The sequence below is a fragment of the Trachypithecus francoisi genome, unplaced genomic scaffold (genome assembly GCF_009764315.1).
Source record: "Trachypithecus francoisi isolate TF-2019V2 unplaced genomic scaffold, Tfra_2.0 Lachesis_group4, whole genome shotgun sequence".
Lineage (NCBI taxonomy): Eukaryota > Metazoa > Chordata > Mammalia > Primates > Cercopithecidae > Trachypithecus > Trachypithecus francoisi.
In genome coordinates, this window is record NW_022681469.1 from 18,213,641 (window position 1) to 18,232,871 (window position 19,231).

General features: G+C 46.2%; 1 protein-coding gene across 5 annotated transcripts in view; it reads left to right on the plus strand.

Moving 5' to 3' along the window:
- Nucleotides 1–19,231, plus strand: part of DENND2A (DENN domain containing 2A) — a 134,085-nt gene that overhangs the window by 15,912 nt on the left and 98,942 nt on the right. The window lies entirely within an intron of this gene.

Below are 19,231 nucleotides of genomic sequence, written 5' to 3' on the forward strand. Positions count from 1 at the left end.
ACCGTGTTAGCCAGGCTGGTCTCCAACTCCTGACCTCAGGTGATCCGCTTGCCTTGGCCTCCCAAAGTGCTGGGATTACAGGCATGAGCCACCGTGCCCGGCCTCATGGCTAATGTTATCTGGTAGCTATAAGGCAAATATGTTTTGTTTTTTGTTGTTTTTAAAAAAAACTCCAGGCTGGGCGTGGTGGTGCACGCCTGTCATTCCAGCTACTTGGGAGGCAGAAGCAGGAAGATTGCTGGACGTAAGGTTGAAGCTGTATTCACAAGACTGCACTCCAGCCTCAGCAACAGAGAGAGATTTCTCAAAAAGCAAAAAAAAAAAAAAAAAAAAAAAATCTCTCAACAGCCCGATAATAACAAAGAACATTTCTCACTTCTAAAAAAAAAAAAAAAAATAGTCACCAGAAACACGAACTTCACAAATCTCTCTGAGTTTCTAAAGAAGTGGCTCTTCAGCTTAGAAAATAAAAAGAAAAAAAGGAAAAGAAATGCCTTCAAGAACATGGAACATGTAACTAGGAGATCCAGGTTCTCCTGTGATAGCTTCTCCATGGAAACCTGAGTCCCCTGAGGCAATGGAAAGGAGGGTGAGGGGGTGAATGAGCCCCAGGCAGGGTAACAGGAGCCCTAGGTTCTGCTTCTACCTCTGCCACCATGTGGCCAGGTGACAGGCTAGGTGAGCCACAAAAGCCCTGGGCGACAGTGTTTTCAACTGCAGCCCTGGCGTCCCACCTGTCCCCTCCCTGTGTCGGTGTTGAGGAGCCTCTCTGTGCCAGGGGCTTTTCCAGCATCATTACTTTTTTTTTTTTTTTTTTTTGCCTTTCCTCCTTGAATTTCCTCACTAGACTGGGACCTCTGAGAAGCACTGTCATATACCAGCTGGGTTCCCAGTAACCCACTGGGTCACAAGCGGAGAACTGCTGAGGCCAGGAGGAGGATGTGGAAGGCTGGGTCAACCAGCACAGGCGTCACTCCCAACAGGGTCCTGGGAGAGGGGGCTCAGCATTTCCTGAAGGCAGATGACTCCATAAATAGACCGGGGGATGGGAAAAGGATTCGATCATCCCATTCCTCCTGTCAGCTCAGCTCCTCCTTCTGCTCATCCGGACTCTGCAGCCTCTCGTAAATGTTTTTCACTCACATGTGGCCCTGCCGGGGCATTAGGGGTGGAAACGGGGATGTGAGATGGACTTTTCTCCTAGATTATAGATCCAAACATGAACTGAAAGTGTACCTGCCATTATTTATTTTTAATTTCCCACAGAAACTTCTCCTTTGTCCATGTCAGTATAAGGCCAGAGTTTTTTCAGTGGGGTTTTACTGGAAGGAAGGAAGTGAGCAAGGAAGAAAATTGTACACCTTCTGATACCGTGGCCTATTTAACTTCAAGGGTTCAGCAGATCTTCCTGTTGTGACACTTTCCATTTGCTCTTTTTTTTTTTTAGAGGGAGTCTTGCTCTGTCACCCAGGCTGGAATGCAGTGGTGTGTTCTTGGCTCACTGCAACCTCTGCCTCCCGGGTGCAAGTGATTCTCCTGCCTCAGCCTCCCGAGTAGCTGGGATTACAGGTGCCCGCCACCATGCCTGGCTAATTTTTGTATTTTTAGTAGAGACGGGGGTTTCACTATGTTGGCCAGGCTGGTCTTGAACTCCTGACCTTGTAATCCGCCCGCCTCGGCCTCCCAAAGTGCTGGGATTACAGGTGTGAGCCACTGCACCCAGCCCTCCATACGCTCTTTAGGTCCTCAGAAAGATGAGGTCTCCTGACAACATCCTTACTAAGACTTCAGATGCTCCTAGCACCTTCAGTGTCATGAGAGTCTCCTCTGGGAGGGAAAGGGACTTTTTTTTTTTTTGGAGATAGAGCCTTGCTCTGTCGCCCAGGTTGGAGTGTGGTGGCATGATCTTGGCTCATTGTAACCTCTGCCTCCCAGGTTCAAGCAATCCTTCTGCATCAGCCTCCCAAGTAGCTGGGATTGCAGGCACCTGCCACCACACTTGGCTAATTTTGGTTTTGCCATTTTGGTCTCGAACTCCTGAGTTCAGGTAATCTGCCCACCTCAGCCTCCCAAAGTGCTGGGATTACAGGCGTGAACCACTGCACCCAGCCAGAGAGGGACTTCTTGAGGGCTGCTTTTGTGACCTCCATAATGCAGAGAACGATCAGTTCACACCAAACTTCCTGGGCCAGTCTAAAGGCAAACCTAATGAGGGCTTTAGTTTACTTAGCAGCCAAAGTTCAGTCAGTTCCAGCCATGTGGATACAGATTCGTGTTTAAAACAGTCATGGGGGCCGGGCGCGGTGGCTCAAGCCTGTAATCCCAGCACTTTGGGAGGCCAAGACGGGCGGATCACGAGGTCAGGAGATCGAGACCATCCTGGCTAACGCGGTGAAACCACGTCTCTACTAAAAAAATACAAAAAAACTAGCTGGGCGAGGTGGCGGGCGCCTGTAGTCCCAGCTACTCGGGAGGCTGAGGCAGGAGAATGGCGTAAACCCGGGGGTCGGAGCTTGCAGTGAGCTGAGATCCGGCCACTGCACTCGAGCCTGGGCGACAGAGCAAGACTCTGTCTCAAAAAAAAAAAACAGTCATGGGGCCTGGCGTGATGGCTCATGCCTGTAATTCCAGCACTTTGGAAGGCCAAGGCGGGCAGATCCCTTGAGTCCAGAAGTTCTAGACCAGCCTGGGCAACATAGCAAGACCCCCCCATCTCCACAAAAAAGAAGAAGGAAAAAATATTCAGTGCCCTCCTGGAGGGTTGGTGGATGGTTGGGGCTGTGACAGGGGGTTGAATTATCTCTTGGACCTGGGCATGCTTACTTCAGTACACTGGGATTGTAAAATTCTGTGTTCTTTTATATTCATGAGCACTGAAAGCTCCTGATGGCTGGATAGCACTCATTTAAGCTGAGCCTCCAAAAGATCATTTTAACAGTCTGAGGAGGAGGGGATGTGAAAACTTGGTGAATTTGTATAAAGAGGATATAAATTTTCTGTACTATTCTTGCAACTGTTCTGTAAACTTGAAATTATTTCAAAATTAATTTTTTTTTTTTGAGTGGAGTCTCGCTCTGTCACCCAGGCTGAAGTGCAACGGCACAATCTTGGCTCACTGGAACCTCCGCCTCTCGGGTTCAAGCGATTCTCTTGCCTCAACCTGCTGAGTACCTGAGATTACAGGCATGCGCCACCGCGCCTGGTTAATTTTTGTATTTTTTTTTTTTTTTTTTTTTTTTTTTTTGAGGTGGAGTCTCGCTTTGTCGCCCGGACTGGAGTGCAGTGGCCGGATCTCAGCTCACTGCAAGCTCCGCCTCCCGGGTTTACGCCATTCTCCTGCCTCAGCCTCCCAAGTAGCTGGGACTACAGGTGCCCGCCACCTCGCCCGGCTAGTTTTTGTATTTTTAGTAGAGACGGGGTTTCACCGTGTTAGCCAGGATGGTCTCGATCTCCTGACCTCGTGATCCGCCCGTCTCGGCCTCCCAAAGTGCTGGGATTACAGGCTTGAGCCACCGCGCCCGGCCAATTTTTGTATTTTTAGTAGAGACGGTTTCACCGTGTTGGCCAGGCTGGTCTCGAACTCCTGGCTTCAAGTGATCTGCCCATCTTGGCCTCCCAAAGTGCTGGGATTACAGGCATGAGCTACCGCACCCAGCCCAAAATTTAAAAATTTAAAGGTCATTATGCTTCTGGTTTCATCTTGACAACAGCTTTCAGAAAGTCTACGTTGTGTTCACAGATTCTGCCTTGGTTTGTATGTTGCTTGACCCGTGCAAAGAGATCCTAAAAATCGTTTGGGCGTCTCCTCCTTATGGAAACAGTGTTGCTTTTCATTCAGTGGTTGGTGCTTCCTTAAATATTAGTCATTCTGAGATTATGCAAATATCTGTGCCTTCCAGCCACGTACCCCAAACGAAATTCAGCCCAATCTTCAAGCCTAACTCAGGGCTGCTCTTCCACAAATGGCCTTCACTTTCACGTGTTTTGCTTATGTTACTGTGTTTTGTACTGGAGACATTCATGTGCATCTTATTTCCTGTGTGAGAATGGAAACTGTCAGAGGGCAAATTAATCTATTTTACATTTCTCCCAGGTGTCACTCTGTTCCCTCAGAGAAGCAGGCACAACTATTGCAAGAATGAATTACATGACTGTAACAGGCCCTTTGTATTTGTGAGTTCCGCATCTGAGGATTCAATCAACCACAGACTGAAAATACTCAGAAAAAAAAATTCCAGAACATGTTACGTTGCAGATGTGTACAATGCAGTTATGCCTAGGGTGTTTGCATTTGTACTGAACATGTACAGACTATTTTTCTCTTGTCATTATTTCTTAAACAACACCGTATAGCAACTATTTACATAGCATTTAGGTTGTATTAGGTATTATAAGTAATAGCATTTAGGTTGTATTAGGTATTATAAGTAATCTAGAAATGATTTAAATATGTGGAAGGGCCAGGCCTGGTGGTGGCTCACATCTGTAATCCCAGCACTTTGGGAGGCCAAGCTGACAGGGTTGCTTGAGGCCAGGGGTTCAAGACCAGTCTGGGCAACATAGCAAGACTCTGTCGCTACAAAATTTTTTTTTTTTAATAAGCTGAGCCTAGTGGCTCACACGTGTAGTCCCAGCTACTCAGGAGGCTGAGGTGGGAGGATCACTTGAGCCTAGGAGGTTGAGGCTGCAGTGAGCCATGATGCCACCACTGTACTCCAGCCCAGCCACAGAGCGAGACCTTGTCTCTTAAAAAAATTTTTTTAGCCGGGCGTGGTGGCTCATACCTGTAATCCCAGTACTTTGGGAGGCCGACGTGGGCGGATCATGAGGTCAGGAGATCGAGACCATCCTGGCCAACATGGTGAAACCCCGCCTCTACTAGAAATACAAAAATTAGCTGGGTGTGGCAGGGTGTGCCTGTAATCCCAGCTACTCGGGAGGCTGAGGCAGGAGAATCACTCGAAGCCAGGAGGTGGAGGTTGCCATGAGCCGAGATCGCGCCACTGCACTCCAACCTGAGTGACAGAGCGAGACTCCATCTCAAATAATAATAATAATAATTTTTAAATTAAGAATATGGGAGGATGTGCATAGGTTATATCCAAATACTTTGCCATTAGCATCCATGAATGTTGATATCTGAGTGACATCCTGGAATCAATCCCCCGAGGATACCAAGGGATGACTGTATGTCCCTTTAGCCATTGGTTTCCACATAATCACTCTGGACCCATTGAAACATCTGTACTGGGATGTGGTTACGGTAGAACAGGATCTAAATCTTGGTTGTCTCTAAGGGAAAGGAGCTAATGAGAATAAAGTATCACTTAGCCTTCCCTTCAGGAGATACAATGGCAAAGCAAAACAGGTGCGGAGTGATGAACTCACCTGAGCTGGATGCCCTGCAGCTGTGGTCGTGGCGGCAAGGCAGCTGTGGGGCTTGCTGGGCGCCGCAGAGCAGACCCAGACACCCACAGACAACAGCAGCACTTATATTCCTCCCTCCCCCGCTGTATTTGTAATAGCAACTATAATACATGCTCATTATAGAAAATTTGGAAACCTGGGGGGTTGGGTTTTGTTGTTAAAAATATAGATATTAGAGAATGGAAAAAAAAAATCAAAGTTTCTTACCCAATGGCAACTACTGTTACTCCCTCATTAAATTCACTTCCAGTCATTTTCCTTTGTGTGCAGTTTTGAATAGTAATAAATTCCTCCTCCCCCGCCCCTTTTAAACATTGTTTCATTCATTTTGGACACAAGCTTTTGGATTCTGTTTCTTTTGGCTAACATTACAACATGAACGTTTTTTCCATTTAATAATAGTCTTCTTTTTTCTTTTTAGCTTCAGTTTAAAATTTTCTTTTTTTATTTTTTTGAGACAGAGTCTTGCTCTGTCGCTCAGGCTGGAGTGCAGTGTTGCAATCTTGGCTTGACGCAACCTCCACCTCCTGGGTTCAAGTGATTCTCTTGCCTCAGCCTCCTGAGTAGCTGGGACTACAGGCACCCACCACCATGCCCGCCTAATTTTTTTGGTATTTTTAATAGAGACGGGTTTCACTATGTCGGCCAGGCTGGTTTTGAACTCCTGACCTCAGGTGATCCACCAGCCTTGGTCTTCCAAAGTGCTGGGGTTACAGGTGTGAGTCACTACACCCAGCCTAAAATTTTCTTTTTAAATAATAGCTTGATTGAGATACTTGATTGAGATATAATTCACATGCCTTACAATTCACCCATTTAAAGTGTATAGTTTAATGTGTACCCATTTAAAATGTACAGTTTTGGCTGGGCATGGTGGCTCACACCTGTAATCCTAGCACTTTGGGAGGCCGAGGCAAGCGGATCACTTGAGGTCAGGAGTTCAGGAGCAGCCTGGCCAACATGGCAAAACCCTATCTCTACTAAAAATACAAAAATTAGCTGGGCATGGTGGTGTACACTTGCAGTCCCAGCTAGTCGGGAGGCCGAGGCAGGAGAATCTCTCGAACCTGGAAGGCAGAGATTGCAGTGAGCTGAGATTGCGCTACTGCACACCAACCTGGGCAACAGAGTGAGTGAGACTCCATCTCAAAAAAATAAATACATAAATAAAGTGCAGAGTTTTTAGTGTATTCATGGAATTGTGCAACCCCTCACCACCATCAATTTTAGAACACTTTCGCCACCTCGGAAAGAAACGCAAACCTGTTAGCAGTCACTCCTTATTCCTCCCACCCACCCACTGCTAGCCTCGGCAGTCGCCAGCCTACTTTCTGTCTCTGTAGAATCATAGTCTTCTTAAACATAATTTAATTTACATTATAATAGTCCATTGAATAGCTATATTCCACTGAATAGCTAAATTATAGTTTACATTACCATTACATTGCTTAACTTTTGAGTAACTTTTAACTTTTCAGTATTATAAGTAACAGCTATGAATATTTATGCGAACACTTTTTACATCCGTAGGATTGTGTTAGGATATATTCCCAAAGTATAGAAACATATAATCAGGCCGGGCGCAGTGGCTCACGCCTGTAATCCCAGCACTTTGGGAGGCCGAGGCGGGCGGATCATGCGGTCAGGAGATCGAGACCATCCTGGCTAACACAGTGAAACTGTGTTACTACTAAAAAATTTTTTAGTCTCTACTAAAAAATACAAAAAAACTAGCCGGGTGTGGTGGTGGGCATCTGTAGTCCTAGCTACTCTGGAGGCTGAGGCAGGAGAATGATGTGAACCCAGGAGGCGGAGCTTGCAGTGAGCCGAGATTGCAGGAGTAATTTCAGGAATTTCTGTCATTATAAATACTCAGTCATTGACAATAATACTTTCTTTTAACAACTTGAAGGCCAGGCACTGTGGCTCATGCCTGGCCTTCCAGCCTGGGTGACAGAATGAGACTCCGTTTCAAAAAAAGAAAAAAAAAAGAAAGAAATATATAATCATATAACTGTAAAAACACAGATCCAAACACACCAAAAAACTTTCTGCCATCACAATTAAATGTTTCTGAAGTGTGGCATGGTGTAGAAGTATAAAACAGTTGCTGATCTTGAAGAGGTGAGCAGGATAGACATTCGTAATAATGAGCTAGAGTCTAGTTCTAGTCTAGATTAGGTAATGTGAGACCACGGGAATATTGTCGTAGGAGCACTAGACGTGGATTCAAAACATAGACCCCTTACTTGTGAGTTATTGTATGAACTTAGACATGTAACCTAACTCCCTGAGGCTCTGCTTCTTCATCACAAAAAAATGGTAGGAACACTAACACTGATTTCTGTAGAGATGAGAAACAAACAGGGTTTCTCAGCTGGGTTTCCGGCCTACCTGAGAACAGAGAGAAGGAAGAGCAAGTTTAAATGTTTGGAAGTTGAAGTAAGTTGGAACCTGACTCCTCCCTGTTTGGTGATCTGTAATACACAAAAGGAAGTGTACTTTTTTATTCAAAAAATACATTTATCTGAATTCAGACTATTAAACCATACTTTACCTGTATTAGCATATTTCATAACTTTTGTAACTCATGCTTTAATGATTTATGGCAAACTCATACTAGTCTTGATCAGAGAGGTGACCCTGGCAGTTATCGAGCATTAACTCTGGAGGACTGTTGCCACTGAAACTTTCTACACACTGTAATTTAGTGTTCCTATCCAAGGTGGCCACTAAATTGCACTTCTTCTATTTTCACCCTCTGGAGAATGGTAAAAAAGCATGATTTGCAAATATTGTCAAGTCCAAAGTGTGTTTCTATCCTACTAAGGTAGCCAAATGCATCTCTATATGTTAGAATGTTCTGTAGATGGAAAAACTCTTCCTGGGTTTATGAAAGTGAGAATGATCTGCATCTTTAGCTGCCTCTGGCATCCAGCACATCACAGGGTGTGGTCAGTCCAGTCTGCAGTCTCAGGCTGCCCGAGCCACAGATTCCCAGTGACTTCATTTGTCAAACAAACTGACAGGTGTTGGTCAAGAAAATACTGATCAAGTTGGATTTTTGTTTTTTGTTTTTTTGTTTTTTTTTTGAAACAAGGTCTCGCTCTGTCACCCAGGCTGCAGTGTAGTGGCGTGATCTCGACTCACTGCAACCTCTGCCTCCCAGGTTCAAGCAATTCTCCTCCCTCAGCCTCCCAAGTAGCTGGGATTACAGGCACCTACCACAACGCCCAGATAATTTTTGTATTTTTGTAGAGACAGGGTTTCACCATGTTGGCCAGGTGGTCTCGAACTCCTGACCTCAAGTGATCCACCCACCTCGGCCTCCCAAAGTGCTGGGATTATAGGCATGAGCCACGGCGCCTGGCCTTCAAGTTGTTAAAAGAAAGTATTATTGTCAATGACTGAGTATTTATAATGACAGAGATTCCTGAAATTACTCCGGTGATGCTCCTGGTCCCGAGGCCTCCTTTAGAGTACAGGGGAGCCTTGATATTGAAGGCCATGGAGGGAAGAACCAGCAGAGCAGCATCTCCGAGCACCAGCATCTGGGTTCGAGGAAAAGGTGCATGCACTTTGTGCTGGTAACACCTGTATCAGATTCCCAAGATGCTCTGAAACAGATGTATTTACTGGAGTAAAATACTGCCTTGCAGGCCGCACGCAGTGGCTCACACCTGTAATCCCAGCATTTAGGGAGGCCAAGGCGGGCGGATCACCTGAGGTTGAGAATTCGAGACCATTCTGGCCAACATGGTGAAACCCCCCCCATCTCTACTAAAACTGCAAAACTTAGCTGGACATGGTGGCACACACCAGGAATCCCAGCTACTCAGGAGGCTGAGGCACGAGAATCGCTTGAACCCAGGTGGCAGAGGTTGCAGTGAGCTGAAATGGTACCACTGCACTCCAGCCTGGGCGACAGAGCAAGACTTTGTCTCAAAAAAAAATTAATTAATTAATTTTTAAATATACTGCCTTACAAAGGAGAGGGCAAAATAGAGTATTTCTTATGCTGACTGACAATGCAAGTGACATGAAAATAAACCCCAGGGGCCGGGCGCGGTGGCTCAAGCCTGTAATCCCAGCACTTTGGGAGGCCAAGACGGGTGGATCACGAGGTCAGGAGATCGAGACCATCCTGGCTAACACCGTGAAACCCCGTCTCTACTAAAAAATACAAAAAACTAGCCGGGTGAGGTGGCGGGCGCCTGTAGTCCCAGCTACTCGGGAGGCTGAGGCAGGAGAATGGGGTAAACCCGGGAGGCGGAGCTTGCAGTGAGCTGAGATCCGGCCACTGCACTCCAGCCTGGGCGATAGAGCGAGACTCTGTCTCAAAAAAAAAAAAAAAAAAAGAAAAGAAAATAAACCCCAGGATTCAACTCTAGACCAGCAACTCTTACTACTATGCCTGTGAACTCTCTGGGAAACTTACAAATGTAAATTCCTACATCCTACTCTGGCAGTCGGCTTCGTTTGGTCTAGGGTGAGTCTGGGACTCCTCACTTTTAGTAACTGTCCCTGCTGATTCCTTTTTTTAAATAATGGTTTTATTGGGATATAATTCACATACCATAAAATTCACTCCATTAAAGCATACAATTTAGTGATTTCTAGTATACTGTGTTGTGCAACAACCACCACTCTATAATTTTAGAACATTTCCATCATCCTGCCCCCAAAATTCATACCTATTAGCAGTCACTTCTCACTTCCCCGCCTCACTTAGCCCCTGGCAACCACTAATCTACTTTTTGTGTCTGGATTGGCCCATTGTGTGTGTGTGTGTGTGTGTGTGTGTGCGCGCGCATGACGGAGTCTCGTTCTGTTGCCCAGGCTGGAGTGCAGTGGCGTGATCTTGGCTCACTGCAACCTCCACTCCTGGGTTCAAGTGATTCTCCCACCTCAGCCTCTAGCTTAGATTACAGGCACCGGCCACCACACCCGGCTAATTTTTATATTTTTAGTAGAGGTGGGGTTTCACCTTTTTGGCCAGGCAGGTCTTGAACTCCTTAGCTCACCTTAGCCTCCCAAAGTTCTGGGATTACAGGCGTGAGCCACCACGCCCGGCCAGGATTGGCCTATTCTGAAATTTCTTGAGAATTGAATTACACAATGTGTGATCTCTTGTCAGTGGCTTCTGTCACTTACCACAGTGTTTTCAGGGTTCATCCATGTTGTAACATGTATCTCAACTTCATTCCTTTTTATGGCTGAATACTGTTCCATTGTATGTGTAGAACACTTTTGTTTATCCAGTTATTTGTTGGTGGATGCATTAAGCATAAGAAAAATGATATGTAGGCCTGGGTTCAGTGGCTCACACCTGTAATCCTAGCACTTTGGGAGGCCAAGGTGTGTGGATCACTTGAGCTCAGGAGTTGAAGACCCGCCTGGCCAACGTGGCAAAACCCCAAAACCCTGTCTCTACAAAAAAATACAAAAAAACAAAAAACAAACAAACAAAAAAGCCGGACAGGGTGGCGCGCTTTTGCCTCAGTCACAGCTAGTTGAGGGGCTGAGGCAGGAGGATTACTTGAACCAGGAAGGTCGAGACTGCAGTCAGCCAAGATTGTGCCACTGCACTCCAGCCTGGGTGACAGAGTGAGACTCTATCTCAAAAAAGAAAAAAAAAATGCAGAACTCCTAGAAATGGGCAGACTTAGGTTGTTAGCAGAGAAGTTGTACCTTTGGTACTGCCTCCATGTATCTGGTGTGGTGCTCTAAGGGCTTGATATGCGGTGCTTTTGTGCAGGGCATAGTTTAAGCATTTGGTCCAAGAAGGATGCAATCCGTAGTTTCACCAAATTTGTCCCCAGGTGTTGTTCTGAGGCAGCACACTGCCTTTGGCTTCTCTTACTCCTCAGCTGCTTCAGATTCTTCTATCTTCTATCTTCCTCCAAATGCGAAAATATTGGTTTGTTTCTGAAAATATAACGAATCAGATAAATAAATAAAGTTATGCATAGGCCTAGAGCAACCCACTTTAAATTTTTTTTTTTTTTTTTTTTTTGAGGCAGAGTCTCACTCTGTCGCCCGGACTGGAGTGCAGTGGCCAGATCTCAGCTCACTGCAAGCTCCGCCTCCCGGGTTTATGCCATTCTCCTGCCTCAGCCTCCCGAGTAGCTGGGACTACAGGCGCCCGCCACCTCGCCCGGCTAGTTTTTTTTTTTTTTTTTGTATTTTTAGTAGAGACGGGGTTTCACTGTGTTAGCCAGGATGGTCTCGATCTCCTGACCTCGCGATCCGCCCGTCTCGGCCTCCCAAAGTGCTGGGATTACAGGCTTGAGCCACCGCACCCGGCCACTTTAAATTTGTTAAAAGCTTTTCATCGGCTGGGTGCAGCGGCTTACGCCTGTAATCCCAACACTTTGGAAGGGCAAAGTGGGAGGAGTGCTTGAGGCCAGGAATTTGAGACCAGCCTGGGCAACATGGTGAAACCCTGTCCCCACAAAAAATATGGAAATTAGTCAGGCATGGTAGTGCACACCTGTAGTCCCAGCTACCTGGGGCAGTGGGGAGCTGAGATAGGAAGATCACCTGAGCCCAGGGAGGTCGAGGCAACAGGAAGCTGTGATTGCACCACTGCACTCCATCCTGGGCAACATACCCTATCTCAAAAAAAAAAAAAAGTTTTGTTTAAAGAAAATGAGGAAAATGAAGCATCGAGACTCCAGAATGAGCCACACTATGTAGTTAGACACAGCAAGAGTTGTATTACATTGATTGTGTGCTTTTATTTCTCAAGTTGTTTTTGGAAACAAATAATTTTCAGATACGTTTGCTAAGAATACTCAGACAAGAAAACAACAATTTTTGTTCTACTGTAATTGCTATGGTTTCCCCTCTATTTTTTGCCTGCTCTTCATAAGCTAATAAAACTAAGAGATATTGGAATCACTAAAGCTGAATAGCCGGTGGCTTTATTTGCAACACAAAAACTATTTAAAATGTAATTTTATTAATATGTAATCATTTACAATCCTGTAAACCAAAAAATAACAGGCATCTCAATCAATTTAGAGGTTTATTTTGCCAAGGTTGAGGAGACTCCTGGGAAAAAGAAACAGAAGTCCCAGTAAAACCTGTCTCCTGGCCAGGCACGGTGGCTCACACCTGTAATTCCAGCACTTTGGAAGGCCAAGGCAGGTGGATCACTTGAGGCCAGGAATTCGAGACCCGCTTAGGCAAGGTGGCAAAACCCCATCTCTACTAAAAACACAAAAATTAGCTGGATGTGGTGGTGCATACCTGTTAGTTCCGGCCGCTCAGGAGGCTGAGTTACAAGAATCACTTGAGCCCAGGAGACGGAGGTCGAAGTGAGCCAAGATCGTGCCACTGCACTCCAGCCTGGGTGACAGAGTGATTCTGTCCCCAAAAAATAAAAAATTAAAAAGATCTGTGTCTCCTGTGCTTTTTCCAAAGAGGCTTTGAGGACTTCAGTGTTTAAAAGTGGAACAGTGAGCAGGAGGGGAAGGAGGAAAACAAAAAAGGGGAGAAGGGTAGGCAGTGAGGCAAGTGGTCACATTCTGGTGAGGCTCTGATTAGTGCTCAGTGAATCCACGTTTTCCCTGGGAAACGAAGGGAATGGGGAAAAGTCAGTTGTGTATTCATCCAACTCTCAGTTGGTCTACATTTGATACCAGATAAAGTTAGCATGTGAAATTACAGCTATCTGTTTGGGAACAAAAGGAAGGCAGTTTTTTTGTGTGTGACTCAGTTCCCAAGCTGTTATTTTCCCTTTGGCATAGTGAGTTGGAGGTCCTGATATTTTATTTTTGTTTCACAATCTAAGCGGTGGTTTTTTTTTTCTTCTTTTTTTTAAATTTTAAGGGCAGCTGCTCCATAAGCAAAGCAGGGCTACCCCATAGGCAGAGTAGTCTAAACTATTTTTTAGGAGATGGGGTCTTGCTGTGTTGCCCAGGCTGGAGTGCAGTAGCTTGTTTTTTTTTTTTTTTTTTTTTTTTTTGACCCAGGCTTGAGTGCAATGGTGCGATCTCGGCTTGCTGCAACCTCTACCTCCTGGGTTCAAGTGATTCTCCTGCCTCCACCTCCCAAGTAGCTGGGACTACAGGCGCACACCACCATGCCCAGCTAATTTTTCTATTTTTAGTAGAGACGGGGTTTCACCATGTTAGCCAGGCTGAACTCCTGACCTCAAGTGATCTGCCTGCCTTGGCCTCCCAAAGTGCTAGGATTACAGGCATGAGCCACCATGCCTGGCCTGCAGTGGCTATTCACAGATGCCATTACAGCTCACTGCAGCCTCAAACTCCTAGTCTCAAGCAGTCCTCCTGCTTCAGCTTCTCCAGTAGCAGGGACTACAGGCTTGCATCACTGTACTCAGCTAAACTTTTTTTTTTTTTGAGACAGAGTTTCACCCTTGTTGCCCAGGCTGGAGTGAATGGCTTGATCTCGGCTCACTGCAACCTCCGCCTCCTGGGCTCAAGCCATTCTACTGCCTCAGCCTCCTGAGTAGCTGGGATTACAGGCGTGCACCACCCGGCTAATTTTGTATTTTTAGTAGAGACAGCATTTCTCCATGTTGGTAAGGGTGGTCTCGGACTCCCGACCTCAGGTAATCCACCCACCTCAGCCTCCCAAAGTGCTGGGATTATAGGTGTGAGCCACTGCGCCTGGCCCTAAACCTTATTTTTATATTTAGTTTAACAGGGCTGGACGCGGTGGTTCACGCCTGTAATCCTAGCAGTTTGGGAGACCGAGGTGGGCGGATCACTTGAGGTCAGGAGTTCGAGACCAGCCTGGCCAATATGGTGAAATCCTATCTCTACCAAAAATACAAAAATTAGCCAGGTGTGGTAGTACATGCCCGTAATTCTAGCAACTAAGGAGGCTGAGGCAGGAGAATCGCTTGAACCCAGGAGGTGGAGGTTGCAGTGAGCTGAGATTGTGCCATTGCACTCCAGATTGGGCAACAGAGCAAGACTCTGTCTCAAAAAAAAAAAAAAATTAGTATAACAAATATTACGCTTTTGGTGTCCAGTTATATATAATACATATTTACTTATGCTTCAGAGCTGACATACCAAGTTTAGATTAGTAAAGGGCACTGGGAAATTATAATTGTGTGGATTTTATTCCTCACTCCACCTCTTCCCCTGTGCATATATCTTATTTTTTTCATGGAATATACACTGTACTTACGTAATTTATTTCCACTGAGATAGAATGCACATAACATTCACCATCTTTTTTTTTCCCTTTTCTTTCTTGAGACAGAGTTTCACTCTGTCATCCAGGCTGGAGTGCAATGGTGCAATCTTAGCTCATGGCAATCTCCTCCTCCAGGGTTCAAGTGATGCTCTTGCCTCAGCCTCCCAAGAAGCTGGGATTACAGGCATGTGCCACAACACCCGGCTAATTTTTTGTAATTTTAGTAGAGACAGGGTTTCACCATGTTGGTCAGGCTGGTCTCGAACGCCTGACCTCAGGTGATCCACCTGCCTCTGCCTCCCAAAATGCTGGGATTACAGACGTGAGCCACCACGTCCAGCCAACATTCACCATCTTAAAGTGTACAGTTCACTGGCCTGTGGTGTATTCACCATATTGTGCAACTATCACCACTATGAAATTTTAGGACATTTCTATCAGGCTCATACTCCAGCCTGAGTGACAGGGCGAGACCCTGTCTCAAAAAAGAAAAAAAGAATACTTGAAAAAACCCCACAAAGATACTAGTCAACTGCAGTAGTGAGAAGAGGGGAAGAGAGGGGAAGAGTAGAATAAGGAGCTGGATGCGTAACTGACTGTGAATAATCAACTGAGTTGACTCACTGCCTTCAGACCAGTCCCACCCAGCGTCTTAACTTCTGAACCCTCCAGTCAACATCATGTCAATGGCCAAACAAAATTCTTGAGCCAAGAAAAGATTTTACAGTATTCACTTTAGCAAGAGGAACAACAGGGTTAGATTATGGACTGGGTTGATAAACATCATCAGCTATAGATGTTAGAATTTTAAAAATACTTTTCTTCAGCTTATAGGACTTAGTTTCTGAAACTTACAGAAATGTTCAAGCCTACAAAAATTACATGAACTCTTGTGTACTCATCAGCTAGCTTCAAAATTTTGTATGACTTTTTAGTCTAATTTTTGTTTGTTTGTTTTGAGACAGAGTCTCAAAAAAGAGTCTCGCTTTGTTGCCCAGGCTGGAGTGCAGTGGGACGATCTCAGCTCACTGCAACCTCCACCTCCCAGGTTCAAGTGATTCTTCTGTCTCAGCCTCCCCAGTAGCTGGGATTACAAGTGCCCACCACCATGCCCACCTAATTTTTGTATTTTTAATAGAGACAGCATTTCCCCATGTTGGCCAGGCTGGTCTCAAACTCCTGACCACAAGTAATCCATCCACCTTGGCCTCCCAAAGTGCTGAGATTACAGGCATGAGCCACCATGCACAGCCAGTCTAATTAAAATTATTAGTAATAAGTCCATCTGGTTAATAGAAAGTTCTATTTTTATGGAAAGCAGTTGAGTGGGAAAATGTGTTATTACTATCAGTCATTCCATTATCTCTCTTGGAATATAGTCTACTTGGATCACAAGACCAAATTGCCTAAAAAGAAATAAGGAACCTTGGGTTGTGTAAAAACTCAAGCTGTCTTGAAGCCCAGCCCTTTGATTTCTTGGGAGTGAGAGATGCCCAGGCCAGAACATTGGCCTCTGTGGCCTTTGATTTACCATATTTAAATGCAGATTCCAGGCCGGGCGCGGTGGCTCAAGCCTGTAATCCCAGCACTTTGGGAGGCCGAGACGGGCGGATCACGAGGTCAGGAGATCGAGACCATCCTGGCTAACACTGTGAAACCCCGTCTCTACTAAAAAAATACAAAAAACTAGCCGGGCGAGGTGGTGGCGCCTGTAATCCCAGCTACTCGGGAGGCTGAGGCAGGAGAATGGCGTAAACCCGGGAGGCGGAGCTTACAGTGAGCTGAGATCTGGCCACTGCACTCCAGCCTGGGTGACAGAGCGAGACTCCGTCTCAAAAAAAAATAAATAAATAAATAAATAAATAAATAAATGCAGATTCCAGAGCAGCCCTCAGATAGTTGGCTTTGGTACGTCTTGGTACATTGGAGAGGCGCCCAGGAATCTGCATGTCTGACAGGGTTCCCAGGTTGACTGGAACTAATCCCTGGTAGACCACACTTTGGAAAATAGTTCTGTCTCACAATCCCAGACCTGTAAAGTGATAATGAAGTTTATCATGGTATTTTAAGTCACAGAGCATCCCAACTAGCAAATTCAGCTGGGTTCGTTACTTAATTAATGGTTTTTGGTTTGTTTTTTTTTTTTTTTTGACACAGGGTCTCACTCTGTCACCTGGACTAGAGTGTAGTGGTGCAGTCTCAGCTCACTGCAACCTCCATCTGCTGGGCTCAAGAGATCCTCCCACCTCAGCCTCCCAAGTAGCTGGGACTGCAGGCATGCACCACCACACCCGGTTAAGTTTTGTGTTTTTGTAGAGACGGTGTTTTGCCATGTTGCCCAGGCTGGTTTCAATCTCCTGAGCTCGAGTGATCCCCACTGCAACCTCCAAAAGTGCTGGAATTACAGGTGTGAGCTACCGTGCCCAGCCAGTTAACAACTGCTAATCATCAGAGACAAAAAGGGAAAGGTCAATTTTTTATAGCAGCATTTTTAATATTTTTGTGAATTCAGAAATGCTGATGGATTGATTGCTGAGTGTGCAGGGGGATTCTGTGCCCCCTCAGTGCCAGCCTCTGAAGCCCCCTGCACTTCCTTCTCAGTATACGGTATCAGCCGTTTCTCTAGAGATCGTGGTTTTCGTGCTGGAAGTTATTACTCCCTGATGGGAAGTGAGTTCACTTAAGTACCAAGTTGTTTAAGTGCTTTTTGTGATCTTTGACCTCCAGGTTCACACATGCATCTCTGTGCATTAGACACAGTGGACCTTTTTCCTTTTGGAAAAGCTGTGCTTCCTGAGAACTTTAGGGAAACTGTTTTCTTGAGGGCATGGGAGGAGTTACAGAGTTGACTGTGACCCAGGCACAGCCCTGGTGCTGTCGATGACGGCAAAGACTGTGTCTCACTCATCTTTGAGTCCTCTGGTGCATCCTGCACACGGCCTGGCACCTTGTCCTAGTGCCAATGAAAGGGGATGCCAGCTTGGAAGAGAGCTGCTGGCTCATATGGAACAAGGTTGGATTCTTGTGGGTTTGGTCTGCATGGAGGGTGGTGGCAGTGGTGGGGAGGGGCTGTTCTCCCTGACGTCCACCGGGACCTCTGCCAGATACTGGACAGAAGAGTAGTGTCTGTGGGCCCAGCCAAGTGGAGGGACTCCAGAAGCTTTCAGCTGTGCAGAGCTTTGTAAGAGGGACAATGAGTTCCTTCCTGTCCCTGAAAGGCCTTTCAGGGCTATGCTGCATGATGGGATGGGCAAGCCCTGGGGCCTGGCTGCTTTAAAGAAGTAGGCTTGGTTACAACATAGATCGAGCCCTACAATGTCTGGTGCTGAGTTGCTGGGTAGGGGGACAGCTGAACTCCATGGTCAGGCCAGAGTTCCATGTTCCTGTCCACCCACACACACACAGTTGGCAGACATGTCTGTTCCTTTCCTTGCTCCCTCAGCTCATGGTTCCCCAGCCTCCCTCTTGTTCATTTGTTACCCAGGTGCACTCTCCTTTTCTTTTTCTCTTCCTCTCTGGCTTTCCTCCCTTCCTCTCCTTCTTCTCAAAAGCTACCTGCATGTCTTGAAGTTCTGCCCTTTGATTTCTCTGGAGGGAGAGGATGCCCAGGCCAGGACATCAGGCAGCCATCCCATCACCTAACAGGGAAACCATCCTGGGAAATAGGGTTAGGAATCTTGGAAACTGGAGGAGTTGGGAGGGGGCTTCCCTGGAAAAGTAATGTGAATACCCAGTATCTTGATATGCCTTGAGCTGCAGTCAAGGAGGTGGCTCCCCTCCACTAGGGACGACCAGCTAGCTGGTGTTCATGCCTTACAGAAGGACTGCGTGGCCCATCCTGTTGGCCTTCTCTGATGGGCCTCACCTTGCTAGCACCTTCACCTGAGCCATGTCCATTTATGCTCGTGTTGGGAGACACTTCTTCCCACAGAGTTCTGGAAGGACTTGCTATGAAGCAATGAAGTTTAATCAGTTACTTCAGTTTATATGGGGGTCAGGCACCAGAGTCTTCAACTGCTACTTCTGAGCTGAGGCTGCTGCCTTGGTGTCCACACAGGCCTTGCTATTTGGGGGGTTTAAGGAACTCAGTGGGATTCCTGGGTTTGCCAAGATCATCTCATGGTGTTCCTCAGACCAGACAGATGACCTCGTGACTGGGTGTTTCTTCCTCCTCAGTTTGGAGGAGCTGGGAGGGGCTCCCCATGCGGGGCTCTGTAGACAAGGGCAGTGTGGGTTTACACCCAGTGTCAGGGTTCGCAGACGGCTAGAGTATCCCTGTGGAGACAGTTCCACTTTGGTGTGTGGTTTATGTCTTGTGTCAAATAAAAGGGCAACTACTTTCTTCTTTGGGGACTATTAGCTCATCACAGTGGTTCTTAGAGAGCCTGAAAAAGCACTGGGTCTTGTTGTTATTTATGTTTTGCTTTCTAAGTTTGTATGTATTCTTAAAATTTTTGGTGAACTTAGCTAAAAGATATATACAAAGATGGCCAGGCACAGTGGCTCACGCCTGTAATCCCAGCACTTAAGGAGGCTGAGGCGGGCAGATCACTTGAGGCCAGGAGTTCAAGACCAGCGTGGCCAACAAGGTGAAAAACCATCTCTGCTAAAAATACAAACATTAGCT